This window comes from Pristis pectinata, chromosome 6 (genome assembly GCF_009764475.1).
Source record: "Pristis pectinata isolate sPriPec2 chromosome 6, sPriPec2.1.pri, whole genome shotgun sequence".
Classification (NCBI taxonomy): Eukaryota; Metazoa; Chordata; class Chondrichthyes; order Rhinopristiformes; family Pristidae; genus Pristis; species Pristis pectinata.
The window spans coordinates 66,279,693-66,296,407 of record NC_067410.1 but is presented as its reverse complement, the minus strand read 5'-3'; the positions used below and the strand labels follow the sequence as shown (position 1 = coordinate 66,296,407).

At 41.8% G+C, this 16,715-nt stretch overlaps 1 protein-coding gene across 1 annotated transcript in view; it reads right to left on the bottom strand.

Annotated features, from left to right (window-relative positions):
- Positions 1-16,715, bottom strand: part of LOC127571526 (heparan-sulfate 6-O-sulfotransferase 1-like) — a 269,736-nt gene that overhangs the window by 229,547 nt on the left and 23,474 nt on the right. The gene's annotated exons all lie outside the window — the stretch shown is intronic.

Here is a 16,715-nt window from a genome sequence, read left to right as displayed (position 1 = left end):
TTGGTAATGAAACTCTATTCTCAAAAGGTGCAATTTATGCTGTTATCTCCTAAAGTAGAAACACTATCCCTATGTTCTTAACTGAATCCAATAGTTTTTGTTTCACCAAGTCTGACTAAGCTCTTTCACTGGGATGAAACTGTTTCTCCCCATCCTCCTCAAGAATTCCTACCTCGCAAGCTTCTTTAGAAGCTGTGCCGTGCCTGGCAAAGAATCGCACGGAATTTAAAACAAATAATTTGCGTGAGATGTTGGTGATAGCATAGGAAGAGAAAACAGATGTGTCACATTTCTTTAAGTGGCAAGCGTTCCAGTTTAACAGCCTCCATGTTGCGTAGGACAGTTCTGTTACAATTTTCAGTGCAACCAGTCACGCTAATGTACCAGAAGGATCCACGGACTGATGAATGACTGGTCTCCTAGGTGGGTGGAGAGTCAAGCTTCAATCCTTGTGCGTTACCGAAAGCTTCGTAATCCCATTACAAATACAGCAGAGACAAGCCGTTAATATATGATAGGTAATGATTACTCTAATTTAGAAACAGTCTTTGTAAGAAGTCGGCTGCCCAGCAAGTTTCACATGGTTCCCTACATGGGTTTTGCTGTATGCAAAACATTGCAGGAGAGGGGGCAATGAAGTGACATCATTTTAGATTTCAGGGCCATATTAATTATATCTAACACCAACCTCAATAAATTTTGATATAAGCAAGTACCTTAAGTACATAGATTTTTATATATTTGTATTAAATGTCTGTTTCCATATATTAGTGAAATACTCACCTCTGGTTCAGCAAGTTATTGATTTAGATTTCACTCCAGTGACTTAAGCTTTCCATTTCAGCAAGACTCCAGTGATACTGAGGGAGGTACTGTCTCTTGAAGGAGACAATAAACGAAAGGTCCTGCATATACAGTCTCAGGTCGACACAGAAGGTCCCTTGCCACTGTCTCAAAGACAATCCATCCAATACTTGCTGTTCAACCAAAATCACTGGTAAAAACACAGCTGTCATTGCTACAGGATTTGTTGTGTGAAAATTGGCCACCTTGTTTCCTACATAGTGGCAATAACTTCATTTCAAAAGTGCTTGATTTGCTGCAAAGTGCTTTAGGACATCCTGCAATCAAAGGCCCTACAGCAATCCAAGTCTTTCTTTCTCTTCTAAGCTCTTCACTCTGCCAAAATGGGCCACAGCCTTTGATGTTCACAATATATCAGAATTCAAAGGTAATAGATATTAAGTGTACTGTCACCTCTCATTCTCCTATTAAGACCTGACTGCTCGAGGGAAACTTCAACCCAGGTGATTCCAATAGTACAGAAAGCGTGCATGACTGTTGTGCTGTTTTAATTAAAGTAAGGAATCTTTAAACTATAATACATTTAGAGCTCTACAAACAACAAAAAAAAATTCAGGACATAACATTTAATATAACAACTTCTCAGAAAAGCCATTAACTATACAATATCACAAGATCACATTTGAACTTGCTTTATTTCCCTTTCAGACATATCACCAAAGGATCCCCTACACTTACTCTGAGATATGTGTCATGCTAAGGGCAAGTATAGTCAAACTCCAACACTTAGGCCAAATGCCTTTTTCCCCAAATAAACTTCAAGGCATCAAGTCAATCGGTCATTCAAATCAGAATGAAGAGCGGATTATCAGAGCTGAACTTGGCCCAGTCTTTTGCCAATGACAAGACACAGCATCAGTGGTCATTAAATCATGATCAATAATGGTTTCTTGGTGTATTTTACATCCAACATGGTAGCAGATTATAACGGCTCATACATAGTCCATCCAGGATTAGATTCCTCATCAGGGAGCAGAAATCCATTTTTGTACCATTCTATTCTGTGGGGTTTGGTACAACAGAACATAACAATTTTTTCAAATAGGGAAGCCCATTTACTGTATTCTTGAGAGTGTAGAGAGCAGAGTTTGACAATGGCAGACTCCATTCCAATAAAATTAAGATTACACCAGTGCAGTTCTTATGGATTCAATGAAATGGCCACTTCATTTTACAAATGAACATTGAACTCTGGGTTCCAAAAGCAAGTCCATGAGTCCAGGAACACTACAACACTACCTCATTATTCCTTTCTTTTGCACTATTTGTTTTTGTAAATTATAGCAATTTTATGTCTTTGCATTGTACTGCTGCCACAAAGCAACAAATTTCACATCATTTTAGTCAGTGATAATAAACCCGATTCTGAAGCCACTTACACTAAGCATCAATCTGCTGGAGAGACTCAGCAGGTCGAGCAGCTTCTGTGGGAGGGCAGGAAGGGGGAAGGAACTGTCAACTAGGGAAACAAAGGACTGCAGATGCTGGAATCTAGATGAAAAACACAATGATGCTGGAGGAACTCAGAAGGCCAGACAGCATCCAGGGAGAAAAGCAGGCGGTCAACGTTTCGGGTCAGGACCCTTCTTCAGGACTGAAGGACCCGAAACATTGACCGTCTGCTTTTCTCCCTGGATGCTGCCTGGCCTGCTGAGTACCTCCAGCATCATCGTGCTTTTCAATCAGGGAAGTGTCGACTCCTGATGCAGGGTTTCAACACAAAACATCGACAATTCCTCCCCCCGGTACTGATGCTGCTCAACCCCCTGAGTTCCTCCAGCTGATTGCATGTTGCTCTAGATCCCAGTATCTGCAGTCTCGTGTTTCCCCTTTACGCCAAGCTCAGTCATAGCAGATTCAAATCTTTCATGGTTGTCGATGAAACAAACATAGACAGCACCACATCGCACCAAAATTGTGGTATGTCTTTGCTTAGGATAGCACTGTTGGACTGGGATCCCACTGCAGAGGTTTTAGCAATTTGATGCCATGAAAACAGCAACAGAAGATGAAAAGCAAAAATAGCATGTTGTAACCCAGATCACTGATCCTTGAGGGATGGGTGGACAAGGGTATGTGCCTCTAAACAGCAGTGGAGTCTTCAAATCTCCAACTGGCCATATCAATCATCTTTAGACCTAAAGATAAGATGCAAGACGAGGATGGATTAAAAATGAATTTAATAAATGAAGGAATGAATGATAACATTATGAAATTGAGGTGTATAACCATGACGTCCATTTCTTCTTCCCACACTCTAACCACTAATGGTAAATCCAAGCAACTGATACTCAGTCAGCAGCAGTATCTGTATCAACAAGAGAATGTGATACCACATTAAGCACAACTACGTTGACCATATCAGCTAATTGGTTCACTGACATGTTTCTAACAAAGCATTAGCAGTCATAAGCATGAGATATACTGCCTTAAACAACACAGGAACAAGGCATCTCAGCTGATGCTACTGCACTCTACTGATTTAATCAATAGTGGCGTGCATTCCGAAAGTTCACCCAAATCCAACAAAGCTAATATTGTTGTTTTAATTCCAGCTGAAATCACTCCTTTTTTCTTTATTGGGTTGCCGTCAAATCAACTAAATCTTCATCTATCATTATTCCAAGTCCAGCAACTGACGTCGTTGGCCAAACTGCAGTCACTGGGACAAGAGCAGGCAGACGTTCCATCCTGGATAGGAAACCGGGGGGGCAGAAGGGCTAGACTTGGAAAATTTACTCCAGCTATTGGTCATGCCGCGTGCTGCATCAGACAGCTACATTCTTTATCCCAACATCCATCTTTGTTACCGTCACTCCAACCCGTCAGTCATGACGGATCAACTGAGGACAACAACAAAAGGGGTAAACACAGGCAAGGAAGGTGGAATGGGGTGGGAAAGAATTTTTATGGAATTATAGCTATGGAATTATTTGAGTGGTTGAGGAATTTCTATCCAACACAGATTTTTCTTGTTTGGCCAATATAATTAGCTCCAGCACATTTTTTGCCCGACTGAAAGACAGACATATTTTGGAAAACAATTTCTGTTTTCATCCTCTTGTTGCCAGGAAACTATGAACCTTCACTAAAAAAAAAGGAAAAAAATGATCCATATTCCACATCCAAACTTACAATCATTGGGGTATGCAATGATCACACACAAATTTACGTCAACAGTATTTAAAGTGTCATTTGTTGACTGCCATTCTGTCCAGTAAGTGTACTAAGAATTGTTAGCAAAAACTCAAAATAAGGTCCCAAATTTGTGGCTCAGTTTTGGTGTCCAGTTACCGAAGCAGTGGAAGACAATAAGCTGATGTCGATGGCTGGACATTAACTCAAAGTCTTACTCTGCAATCTCAGCCTTCATGAATTCATGCTTGCTGACCACAATTGCTGCAATTTCATAACTTGCACTACAGCAGATCAAAGGGCCTCTGGAGGGATCAAAATGGCAACAAAATTTCTCATTTGTCAGAAGATAAATGATTCACTGTCTTTAACTGAATCTATAATTTGTACAATAACTTCAAACTGCATTGTGACGTAGCAAGTTTATACCCAAATGAGGTAGAAGTTTATTTGCAAGGCAGCACTCTATTTACTTGTCGAGTCTCTAAACTGTTGCTAGAAACTGAATGTCTGTAAACTGTTTTGTTGAGATGTAAGCATACCCCAATGTGAACACACACATGGATGTTCAAAACTGCACGTTCCTTAATTAAAAGGTAGAATACTGTTCGAAATCTTCTAATATTCTTCCTTCAAGCCCAGTTAGCATGGTTTCTTTCTGAACCACTCTGATACTCACTGGTTTAGCACAGAAATTTAAGTATTAGGCTTTTGGACCTAGAATCGTTACCAATAGCTATTCAACATTCGAAGGACAAAAACTATTTTTTGTGGAATCCACCTTTGGAATCCAAATGCAGACCCATGTAATATCAGCTGACTCAAAACAGATTGGTGATTAGACCAGTGACTTAAATAACCATATAAGACATCGAAGGCAACGCATTTAACCACTGCCAAAATGGGAATCAAAGGAAATTGATTTGATGTCAAAGTAACATGCACATCTCAAGACACTGCAATTAAAAATGTACTTTTTGAGCATGTTGCAACCTTCTGGAGAGTCTGGGTCCAATTCAATAGAAGAGACCATAAGATATAGGAGCAGAATCAAGCTATTCGGCCCATCAGTCTGTTCCGCCAGTCAATCATGGCTGATTTTTTTTCAACCCTGTTCTCCTGCCTTTTCCTCGTAACTCTTAATCCCCTTACCAATCAAACACCTATCCACCTCTGCCTTAAATACACACAATGACTTGGCCTCCACCACCCTCCGTTGCAACAAATTCCACAGATTCACTAGCCCCTGGCTGAAGAAATTCCTCCTCATCTCAGTCCTAAAGGGACTTCCCATTCTGAAGCCATGCCCTTGGATCTCGGACTCTCCTACTAGTGAAAACATCCTCTCCACGTCCGCTCTATCCAACCTTTCAGTATTCGGTAGGTTTCAATGAGATCTTCCCCTCATCCTTCTGAATTCAAAGTGATCCCTCCCTCATCCTTCTGAAGAACTTGTATTATTTGTTTTGCTTTGAGATTTGAGAACAAAAGCAACTTATTCCCTGTATGATGCAGCCTTCAAACAAACCCGTGAAAATACAGATGAATAAATGCTTTCTTTCATCACTTTAACATAAAGGAAGCATCCCAACCAGCAGTGACATGGTCAAACAGCCACAGGGGTAAGGTGAAGTGTGGTGTGTTGACATCTCTCTCTCAAAATCACAGTGGAGACATGGCCAGTGTCAAGAAATAAATGATGGCACACTGCTGGTTATCATCTAATGCCCACCAGCAAAATTTTAAATGTCTCCCTTGCCACCAAAGACAGTACAAATTATCCACTGAATGGTACATCTGATACAATAGAAGTGTTTCTTCTCATCAGTTTTTTCTGAATGCTACCAACTGCCAATTATGTGACTAGTTAATGCTTCAGAATGGAAACAAAGTGGGTGCTTCCAAGTGTGAATGATATTTGAATTCTGGGATTGTGAACCATTTCCTCAGTGTGCAACGAATAAAAGAAATGCAAATAAAAGCTTTCCTGTTTTGAAACAAAATCTGTGCCTGCAACATGGAGACGAGAGACTGCAGATGCTGAAATCTGAGCAACATAAAAGGTGCTGGAGGAACCCAGCAGGTCAGGCAGCATCTATGGAGGGAAATGGACAGTCGACATTTTGGGTCGAGTCCAGATGAAGGGTCTCGACCCGAAACGGCAACTGTCCATTTGCCTCCACAGGTGCTGCCTGATTTGCTGAGTTCCGCTATTGCCTCTTGTGCTGTGTCTACAATGCTCATGATTGGGGGAGGAAAGGAATGCAGAGCACACTGCTAGATATTATATTTTTTTTCCTGCATGTATCAGTTCAGATTATTCCTATGCACTAATTTACTTCCACAACATTGCTGCAAACTGGGTGAGGTGCAGATTTTCTCCAGTCCCTCCCTCAGTCCCTTGCAATTAACTCCCAGTGTCAGCCAGGTCAATGGTGGGTTGTTGGGGACGGGGACTTTCAGCAGCCAACAGCACAAAACTTGGATCTGGAAGGTTATTCGTCCCATCATTTGTTCAATCAGGGGAAAAAAAAACAACAAACTGTAGACCAACAGGCAGGAGGAATCTGTAGTTCAAAAGACCCTCTTAACCTGGCGTGGAAGCAGGTTTGCCCTGCCAGCTACAGCTCTCATGTGCAAGAGTATTCGCTTTATGAGTAAAAATTGCATGAAGTGTTCAAGTGGAAGCATTTCCAAATATTCCAAGTGTAGTGGAGGATCACCCACAACACGTTTGTGAGTAGGAGATTCTGTTTCATCCCCTTGTAAAGAATTTGAGGAATCTCCCATGTAGATTTGGTTCAAAATATCAAAAGGCGTTACACATTATTTATTGTGTGTATTATGTACAACTTTAGTTATACACATTATCTAATGGTATCAAATATCTTTAAGAGTTAACCATCTTTGGCATTGAATTATAGGTTGATTTTGCACGTGGAATTAAATTTCAGAGAGCAGCCTGGAGAAGTGTAAATCACACTGCAACGGAAGAAATCTGAAATAAAGCACAAAGAAAAACAAACCAAGGAGGTCGAAATATCATTGGCTAGCCAAAACTGCCATTTTATTCCATAAAACTGCAATCTCATTTCTACTTTGTCGAGTTGAGTACATTTACACACAAAGCCATCGGATGAGCAGTTTGGCTGTTGCTAATGCTTTAGCCATTTGCTCCAAGGTGAATTTGCTCTTTGAAAGGCCACCATCATTGCATTACCTGATGTCCTTCTCTTCATTACAATCCTTTTTAAATGCCTCTTAATGCAAGTCTTAACCTAAGGGGAATTGCAAAACCACGTTAGACAAGATATAAAATGGGACATTTAGATTTCAAGTGACTAAGTACAAAGGCCTCATAGATCACTGTTCTTGTTCACAAGGATCACCACAGGGACAGTAAGAGTCAGAGTCAATTAACTGCTAATCTTTCCCCTCCAATTTGTTCAATTTCACAGGGCAACACTGACATTGCTGACACAGTTTTGTCTTTGAATACAAGGACGGGATTCAAAATAATAATTGCTGCTGTGACAACTGTGAAGAGCACCCTAAACTCAAAAAAGGTAGCAGGCTTAACTGACTCCAATTCTTCGCAAGTTCTTTTGGCCTAGAACGTGAACAGAAATCAGTGTGTTCGTTGTGTCAGTCGACACGTCTTGTGCTGTTGTCATGCTACGTACTGAACTGACTCATTGGAGATCAACCTGTGCCTTATTAAGGGGTGTCCATAAGTGGCTGGGGGAAAGCTGCAAGTTACCTTTTCACTCCTTATGCTGTGCGCTTCTAATTTGCACAGGAGCTGGGGTGGTGAGGGAGTTTATGAGTCCCTAACTGCCAAGCTTGTACACTGAAATTTATTTCAGTCATCTTTTCAGTTAGTGGCATTCAAAAAACCAAAGGTTACACACGGTAACATTGCAAGTCGTTTAGATGCTAGAATGATGAAAAAAAAGCAAAATTCTTCAGTTCTACTTTCTCTTTCCAAACCCAACCAAACACCTCACTGCATACCTCCCCAGACCCATCAACACATATGCAAAGCCAAACTCTGCCAAATGTGTGATAACATGAATCTTATGTAAACTGATGGTTTGCCGTATAGGAGCTGCTGCAGATAGATGTGTTTAAATAGGAAATGCTTAGAAAGAGGAAAGTAGCTCTGTTAGAGTCAGCAGAATATTCATCAAAAATACTTTTCCTTAGCAGTTCAAAAGTGGATGATTTTGAGGTACAGCATCTGCATCCAGCCTAGCAGAGCACAGGCTTCCCTCAGCACCACCTAACAAGGACTTCCCACTGTTCTTCCCATGCCCACCGGCCATGTGAGGATTAACAGATGACAAAATTTACCTTACTCATTTGGGCCTAGTAATTTGAGCTGACCGTGAATGGTGGGTAGGAGTATTATAATGGGATATACTTAGATTGAGAGATCTCTGCTGAGGTGTGGTTGTTGTCCTCATGTTGCATGGCCAAGCAGACTGATGAAGTCCATGAAGGAGATTGTGTTATAGTTCAGGGCACTTAAGATAAGAATGTTTAAAAGACATTATAAACATGATTTTTTTCCCTTCAATTTTGGCATGCAGTGCTGGCAGGTCAGTATGCAACGAAGCTGGATGAGATAAATTGTTGTTAACGATCATCTGAGTTTCCAATGGTTACCTACTCCGCCATGCTGGTTTTCACTGAGGACATCACCTCTGCAGACAGATGTGGAAAGTGGACATAGGATAACAGACAACCCCCCTCCCCCCCACCCCAAGCACTTCACCTGTTCCTGGCAGTCAGAGATCTATTATTGAATGATGAGGCCTGTTGGATGGAGAACATTTGTTGATGCCATTATGAAGTACAGCACTGCAAAAAAATTGTTGAATGTTAGTGATGGCTGTAGGGCTGGACATGCGAGGAAATACACTGATAGAGCTGGGTGGGTGTACCTGCAAATTGGGAGGAATGGTGTCCTCAGGACAGACTCCAAGACAGCAGATTGAGAAGGCTGGAGTACTATGCACATTACAGTGTAGGTGTAATTGGCACTTTACTCTGGAGAGTCAGAAACAACAAGCAGGATTGAGTAAAGGAATGGGACCCACATTCCTGGCACTCACTTTGGTGGCAACCTCCAACCACTTTAGTTTCATGTTGGTTGCAGGTTGATTCCTCCAATTGTCAGGGAATGTCTTATGATTCCTGCCTCTTGCAACACTCTCCGCAGCATCAAGCGAGGTGTCAGTCAACCTTGGCGTGCGTGCACTCCATATTACATCCCCCTTGTGCTAAGCAGTCAGCTTCAGAATCTACCAAATATTTGCAATCTGGCTCAAAATATGGGGGCTGAAATTGAGTCATGCATATTTTCACCAGGCCTGTTGAGCCTAATTGTTAAAGAAACTCAAATAAATTAACATCATGGCTGGTTCTGCCAAACAGATTGTACGTCTGTCACCTGCTTGCATACTCCCCTGCTCTGGGAAGTTAAAATTCAGCTCATAGCTTTTTCAGTTCGCCTTCACATGAAATCAACTAAATCCTCACCGACAGAAGGAACTGATCACAGACATTGCTGCTTTGTGCAACTCAAAGACAGGGTAACTCGATGGGTAAAAGTTCGTTCCTGGATAAGAGCAGGAACTCCCTGTAGACAATCTGATCATCTTCACTCATGGGGCTCTTGCTGTGCATAAATTGACTGCTGTGTTCCTACAATTTAACAATGGCTGCAATTCAAAGATACTTCATTGGCTGCATCACCCTTAGGGGCTTTGAGGACAGGAAGAGTGCTGTGTAACTACTGATTCTTTCTAGAATCAAGTGCTTGCAGCCCTTAGCAGACAATTGGGATAACTGACATTACCATGACAGCAATTACTTATCCGTTACAATTGCCCGATGAACACCAATTTAAGAATTACAATACACGATTGGTCAAAAATTATTTCTATGCACTGTGTATGCAGCTGGTAATCATGAGCTGGGGCATAGATCTGATGCATCAGCTCACAGCTACAAAGATTTGTTTACATCAGGCTGAAATGAAGGTGTAGCTTCATACCAGGGATCATAAAAACATCAACACAATCTGTATTAACACCAGGAAGAGAGCCTTTTTACTAGGAACTACAAACAACAATATCAATCACTTCAACCTGCCAGTCCATCTCATGTACATAATGGCTAAACATGAATCTACAAACCTGGCAATTTGCATCAACCTGTGCGCTGCAGGCATTACTTCTGAGTACAGCAAGATGCTTCAAAGTCAAACTTGAGTTTACTGTCACATGCACAAGTACACGTATGCACAGGTGCAATAAAATACTTGCAGCAACATCACATAGCATTAGATACACATTCACAAGGAAAACAACTTGTACATAAATCGTACAAAAATTATGCAAAAAACACACTATGCAAGAAAGAACATAATTAGAACAAAATAAACCAAAAACAAAAATTGAAGGGAATACACACACATACAACACTTGAAATTTCAGTTGAAAACTAAAAAGCTGCAGATGCTGGAATCTGAAATAAAAACAGAAAATGATAGAAGTGTTCCACAGGTCAGTAAGAGTTATTGAATACTTCTAGCATTTTACGTTTTCATTTCGAGTCCATTTTTGCTAGATATGGTATATAATTTTAGCCTGAAACGACACAATATAGTTTAGTTATGTCATACATGGTTCGTGACACACAGCACCACAACCCTGCTCTGTATAAATGGAAGCGCACACACACACACACACTCTGGACTTCAGACTGCGTCGAACTTGCTGCTTTCAAACCAACATCATAACAGGTCCCGAAACAAAGTATTTACAGAGAACCAGGCTGCTGAGGTAGCAAGAAAAACAAAGGACTGCAGATGCTGGAATCAAGATGAAAAACATTATGACGCTGAAGGAACTCAGCAGGCCAGGCAGCATCCGTGGAGAAAAGCAGGCAGACAACGTTTCGGGTCAGGACCCTTCTTCAGGACTGAAGATAGGAAGAGGGGAAGCCCAATATATAGGAGGGAAAATGCTGAGGTACCAAGCTAGTCTTCTTCCAGATGAGTTCATCTCAAGTCCCATTTCAGAATTATGAGCCCATTGTTCAGGCTGACACTTGTGAAGACACAGGAAACCATTCAGCCCATTAGGACCATGCCAGCTCCCAGCAAAGCAGTCCTATTTCCCTTTTTTATTTCACTGCACCCCTGTAACTTATTCCCTCTCACACAAGCCCATCAATTCCCCAATGCCATCACCTCCACCAGGGAGTAATGTACAGTTGCCAATTAACCTACCTCGGAAACCAGAACATGCGGAGGAAACATGCGGAGGAAACCCACGCAGTCATGGAGAGAACATGCAAACAGGCCACGTCCAAGGTCAGGATCGAACCTGGATCCCCGGAGTAGCAAGACTGCAATGTTAACTGCTGCATCACCATGCTCCCACGTGCAGAGATGGGAGAGGATAAATGAGGCATTGAACCATTCATCCCTCTCAGGTGAATGCTCTTCCCCAGTTATTTCATTCTTCAAATGGACCAATGAAACCTGTAGTTGGGCTCACACTTCTAAATCCCACAGCAACTGGAATGGACAGCAACACATAACTGAGTTTTTAGTGCAGCAAGACTTTCCTCCTCAACGTTACAGATGCCGGAATCCGGAGCAACACACACAAAATGCTGGAGGAATTCAGCAGATCAGGCAGCATCTATGGAGGGAAATAAACAGTCGATGTTTTGGGTCGGGACCCTTCATCGGGACTGGAAAGGAAGAGGGCAGAAACCAGGATAAGAGGGCAGTGGACCATGGAATAAAGGGAAGGAGGTGGGGAATAGATAGGCAGGTCATGAGGGTTTGGGAGGGGTGGGGGGGGGATTAATGAGCAGGTCACGAGGGCAGACGCAGGTTGGAGGAACATCACCTCATATTTCGCCTTGGTAGTTTCCAACCTGATGGCCTCAACATCGATTTCTCTAACTTCTAGTAACCCCTCCCCTCTTCTCCTCCCTCTTTTTTTTCTCCTGTGTCTTCTCTCATTCCTGTGGCCCCCTTCCCCCACCCTCATGACCCATCTATTCCCCACCTCTTTCCCTTTATTCCATGGTCCACTGTCCTCTCCCACCGGATTCCTTCTTCTTCAGCCCTCTGTCTCTTCTACTTATCACCTCTCAGCTTCTTACGTCTCCCCCATCCCCCACCATCCTACCTTCCCCCTCTCATCTGGACTCACCTATCATCTGCCTGCATGTACTCCTCCCCCCCTGACCTTCTTATTCCAGCTTCTACCCTCTTCCTTTCCAGTCCTGATGAAGGGTCTTGACCTGAAACGTCGACTGTTTACTTCCCTCCATAGGTGCTGCCTGACCTGCTGAGTTCCTCCAGCATTTTGTGCGTTCCTCCTCAACGTTACCTACTTTATTTGAATTGATAGATTAAATGGGACTAACAATGTTCCCTTCTAGCTCACTGTAAAATCCCTACTTCACAAACAAACCTTTCAAAGCGGTTTCATTTAATTTGACAAGCTCATAGTGACACACTATAGTCGCCCAAAAGAAATCTGGTTTACCCCACCCACAGGGATATTACCCAAAGCAAACTGCATCACCTTTAGTAAGTGTAAGGGAGAAGACGAAAGCAGAATTACTTCCAGAGGAGGTACTTTTCAGATCAGAGCCGGCAGGCATGATTTTTCAGCATTGTTAATCAACAGATACTGCATCAAGTAGCCCAAAACAAAGCTACGTTAAGTTAGAAATCTTAGTAACATCCTTTGCAATAATTTAGCTGAAACCAAATACATTTTAAAATAAAACACAAAATTCTTCAGAGAACAGCAATAATCCAAAAGCCTGCCTGCATATCTCAGTTGCAGCACAGTTTTTGGGATCATTCCTCGTAGGTGGATCACCTTTTCTTTGCTTGTAAGTCATCAGTAAATATATCGCTGGTGAGGGGGTTTATCAGTAGGAAACATGAGTGAACACAATACGACAGCCAGATTTTCTACGTTTCTCTCCCACTCGTCCACTTTCCGGAAATTATTGCATGGTGCACTTTCTACCCAGCAGACATTGTGTCCATGAGTTACTCCAGAAAATAACACACCGACTCCTCTTCTCCTTTGTCTTTGAGCTTGGGTAACATATCAGCATTCTCAACATTGTCCAATTCAAATGAAAAGTTGTCCACTCAACACCAAGTTGTTTCTCTGCATCTGGCCTGCTGAGTATTTCCAGCATTTTGAGCCTCAAGGTCCAACCTAGCAACAAGCTCTTACCTCATTTTCAGGTCTGTACTTGCAGAAGTGCTTGTTGAACTGGAGATCTCCCAATCACCGACTCGTTCTGTGCCAAGCTGGTGAAAGTGAGGGACCTCCCAGCCTTGGGCAACGTCTGTTGGCTGCGGTCCAGGGTCTGCCAAGATCTTTCAGCACACTCGGACTGCTGAGCGGCAGATGACCTTTGGCTGAGTGAGGGAACAAGGGTTTCTTGTTCAGTCTGGGGAGGAGCGGTATAACACAGTACAAGGCATGGTATATATTAAGTTACATGATTGGAAACAGACAACAAATGTCGTATCTTGTCAGTTTACGTTTCCACACGTGGATGAGATAACAGTCACCTCCTCCATACTTACTCATTATTTCACGAAGAGCAACCTGGTTGGGAGTGGGGAGTTGAACTTTAACTGCTTCTCCATCAGATGAAGGGCAAGACTATTCCAAGACTATTGACAGAGGAAGAGAGAGAATCAACTAAGATGTGTCTGTTGATGGTGAAGATTTTATTTTTAGGTTCCTGTGGGAATTTCCTGGCTTGCATCAGAAAACAGCTCGTAGTAGCCTGAACAACTTCCTGTGCAAGGAACTACAACCAGAGATCCACATCACAATCCTTCTGCTGTAACAACTCGAGAATTGGCAAAGAGCAGACGATGACGAACTGTCGTCTTCCCCAACAAGTGGATTAGTGTTACCATGCTGCAACAACACATGTTGCATCGAAGACATTGAAAACTCAACATTTCCTGTATCAGGTTATGGAAAATCTCCTTATGTCATATATCAACCAGCTCTGCTACGACTTTGTTTCCCAAAGATTAAAAGAAAGGTTTACTGGAAAGCTGTTTTATGAAAGAAGGGAAGTATAAAATCCAACTCAAATAGATACATCTCATATCTCGGATTCAGAAATCAGCTCTGGGCTTTACGGCATCAAGAGTTTCCTTCATTTATTAGCAGAAGGACAAAAGTACTCCAGTATCAGCAGCAGATCCCAGCTGTCTATATTTCACTCCCCTATAAGCCTTTGCAATTTCCCAGAATCCAGTAATCTTATAAACTGCATGCTAAAATCTCTCTCATCTTGCACATGGTTGACATGAATTGTTTCCATTTCCTATGGAAATCAATAATGACTTAAAGCTGTCAAGTCAATCTATTAGCAAGTAATTTGCCAACTCACTACTGTAAAATTGCACAAGAATAAGCAGCAATTTGGCCTTTTGAGACTGTTCCATCTTTCAAGGTCATAGCTGTTCTTCTCCCTCAACATTAATTTCCTGTTCTGTACCTTTTCCCTTAATTGTCCAGCAATCTAACAGTCTCTGTTTTGAACAAACTCAGCGTCTGAACGTGCACAGCCTCTTGAGATTCACCACCCTCCGCATGAAGAAATTTCTCTTCCTGTCCGTCTCAAATAGCCCACCCCTTATTCTGAGACCGTGACCCCTGGTTCTAGATTCCTCAGCCGGGAGGAACATCCTCCCTGCACCCAGCCTGTCGAGCCCTGTACGAATTTTGTAAATTTCAATGAGATCGTCTCTCATTCTTCTAAATTCTAGAGAATACAGGCCTCGTCAACTCAATCTCTCAATGCAAATGAACCATCTTAGAAACCAGGACTAGACCACCCCTCTCACTCTAAACCTCTCTTGATTTTAATGAAGTTGATGCATTTTCATGTTAATTTCCCACTAAACACATCACAGGAAGTTAAATGAAGAAAGTAACAGTTTGAAATAAAGAACGCAAACACTACAAATCCTGAGCAAATCAGGCTGCATCTGTGGAAAATGAAACAAAGATAATATTTCAGCTTGACAAAATTTCTTCAAAGTTATCTTTTGACCTCAACCTGAAATGATAATTCTATAAAGCAATACGTGGAATCCTCTGAGTTGAATTAAACAGGAACAGAATTAATAGCTTAGAACTTATTGAACAAAAGGCATATGAATGATGTGGAAGGTGAGAAAGAGATATTCTGAGAGCTGTGAATGACCACACGTTTCTGGCTGATTTGCACAAGTCCTCTTAGCTTCATAAGAAAATATCTCACCCCAAACCTCCCCTGATTTCCATGAAGTTGCTGCATTTGCACATTAACTTCCCATTAAACACATCAGAGAAAATTAAGTGAAGAAAGTAACAGTGTACTTTCACCCAAGTGAGAATTGTTGACGGCTGCCAATCAACTTTCATTGACCAGAAAGCAAAGAATTAGAAGTGCAAATCTTCCTTCCTTCCTTCAGGTTGTGAATCAAATGTCAAATTTTTAAAATTACACCGTTTTCCCTTTCCATCTCTTGTATTTCTCTTAATCTAATATTTCATCCGCTGATTACCTTTCTATACTTGATACGAAGAGCAAAGCACTCACTCTGACTCACCGATCTCCCAAGCTCTTCCATCCTTTAATCTCATCCATTAAGAAAAGATTCTGTTCGACTCATTGTTCGGCAAGGTCACAGATGCTTCCAGCATCAGCCGACACTACCAACAACTTTGATCCAATTTCTTTTTAAATCCAAATGTGCACAAGCAATAATTACTAACAGAGGATGCTGTAAGATGTCCTGCTTCAAACAATCTGGGCCAGAACCAGAGTCATACAGCACAGAAACAGGCCCTTTAGCCCATCAAGTCTGCAGTGTCTATCAAGCACCAATCCTACATTAATCCCATTTTGCTCTCACCACATTCACAGTAACTCCCCCTAGGTTCTACCACTCACCCTCGTATTGGGACATCTTACAATGCCAAATTAATCTACTGACTCACACATCTTTGGGGTATGGGAAGAAACAAGAGCACCCAGAGGAAACACACACAATCATGGGGAGAAAATGCAAACTCCATATATACAGCTCCCAAGATCAGGAATGAACCAGGCTGCTCAAGCGATGAGGCAATACTCTACTATCTCCGCCACTATGCTGCCCTTTATGTTGACTCTGTTCCCACCATGACAAAGCGATTTGTGCACTCAAGTTTCAATGGGTAATATTAAAGGAAGCTCAGTGACTAAAAAAATTAATACAATCTGTTCTCTGCACTGCTGTGCATCTGTGTAGTGTCAGCCATGAGGAGTAGCCTACATTAAAGGGCCTGGGGAAATGAACTTGTATTTATATAGAATAATTCAAGGTGCTTTATAAAGAGGAACAGAGAGCGATGATACACCAGAGGCGAGAGTAAAATTAGGAAACACTAATAATTAGAGAGTGGAAGAAATTGGTAATTCTTTTCCACAAACAAAATTTATGCTAAGTCAACTGTTAGCTTTAAATCTTAGCTGTAGTTTTTTTTTTATTAACCAAAGATATCAAGGGATATGGGGAAAAGAGAGCAAGATGGAATTAGGTCACCGATTAGCCATGATTTTATTGAATGCAGTATAGGCACCAGGGAGTAGCTGGCCTA